This window comes from Nothoprocta perdicaria, unplaced genomic scaffold (genome assembly GCF_003342845.1).
Source record: "Nothoprocta perdicaria isolate Ctin4 unplaced genomic scaffold, notPer1 scaffold_3, whole genome shotgun sequence".
Lineage (NCBI taxonomy): Eukaryota > Metazoa > Chordata > Aves > Tinamiformes > Tinamidae > Nothoprocta > Nothoprocta perdicaria.
The window spans coordinates 5,393,329-5,395,128 of NW_020455532.1; positions in this window are offsets into that span (position 1 = coordinate 5,393,329).

A 1,800-nucleotide genomic window follows, 5' to 3' on the forward strand; every position below is an offset into this window, starting at 1 on the left:
ATAGTAAGAAATTTTTAAGTTGAGGAAACAAAGCCAGCTATAGAAAAAATCTTTTGGCAGCGTGYGGCTGCTCTTATCAGCAGAAATACCTTTGAAGTGGCTGGCAAGCTTCCAGCTCATTCTCACACAAATAAGTTGCCTGTGAATAAGCTGTGCATCTGCTACTGGGCACTTGCTGCAGGTCTGCAGCTACAGGGGGAAACATTTATGGGAGCAACAAGCAGAATGTGGAAGAAAGAACAGCCTCTCTGGGAAAAACACAGGAACATTGTCAGAAAATGCAGGGATGCAACAGCGAAAGCTAAGGCATGCTTGGAACAAGATCTGGCAAGAGATGTTAAAAAGAATAAGAAGAGTGTCTTCAAATATATCAATGGCAAAAGGAAGAGTAGGGAGAATGTGGGTCTGCTGGTGAAGGGGGTGGGTGCCCTGGTTACGAAAAACATAGGAAAGGCAGAGTTGCTGAATGTCTTCTTGGCTTCAGTGTTTACCAAGGGCAGCCCTCTGGAATCGTCCCCCTCTACCCAGCTCTGGTGAGGCTGCAATTGAAGACTGTGTCCAGTTCTGGGCTCTCCAGCACAAGAGGGATGTGGATCTGCTGGAGAGAGTCCAGCGCAGGGCTACGAGGATGATCAGGGATCTGGAACATCTGCCCTGTGAGGAAAGGCTGGGAGAGCTGGGGCTGTCCAGCCTGGAGAAGRGAAGGCTGAGGGGGGACCTGATCAGTGCCTATARACACCTCAAGGGAGGCAGTGAGGAGGAGGGGGCGGCCTCTTTGCAGTGGTGGCCACTGACAGGACTGAAGAAAATGGCCACAAACTGAAGCACCAAAAGTTCYGCAGGAACTTAAGGAAAATTTTCTCAATAGTGAGGGTGACAGAGCCCTGGAACAGGCTGCCCAGAGAGGTTGTGGAGTCTCCKTCTCTGGAGAGCTTCAAAACCCTCTTGGACGCAGCCCTGTGCCCCATGCTCCAGGTGATCCTGCATGTGCAGGGGGTTGGACRAGATCATCTCCAGAGGTCCCAGCCAACCTTAAGGATCTATCATTCTGTGAAACTTTAAAAAGGCTGAAAATGCCTTATTTCAAAAATCTGAATCCATCTACTGATTTCAGGCACTGCCAATTTGTTGTCATGATGTCTCCCCCAAACATGTGTGGCCACCATAGCCAGATTTTCCACATTCCTTCTGAAATGACAACCCCGAGGATACCACAGAACAGGGTGCTCCATACAAGCCGTAGTGATGGCAGGTGAGAGACAAGGCRCCACTGAGCGGCAGCAACAGGGGCCATGAAGCCGTTGGGCAGTGGTGGCTGAAGGGAGAGAAGCCACCAGGTGATGATGGCAGGGCATGGGTGATGGTGGCTGAGGAGAGAGGAGCTGATGGTGTGTGGGGACACGGACCGCGCTGCGGTGCCCATGCGGGCACAGGGCACCGCGGGACATGGCGACCGCGCGGCGGCGASAGAGCAGACATGGCGCCGCACTGCGCGGCCGTGACGTCAGAGCCGTCGCTAGGCAACCGCGGGGCAGCTCGCSGCCCAGCACGCGGGCACTCGCCCACGCTGTCACGTGTCAACCCTCCCGCCCGGATCACGCGGTGCAGCGCGCAGCCGGCGCGCATGCGCACTCCGCCCTCCCGCTGCTCTTTATTATTATTTTTTTTTTTTATTTTATTTTATTTTTATTTATTTCCCCCCGCCCCTATCATAGCGTTGCCGGGCGGGGTGCGTAGCGCCGCGGGGAGCCCCGGAAGTGCCCCGTGCGAGCGCGGCGGCGCTGCCGGCTTGGCGGCAAG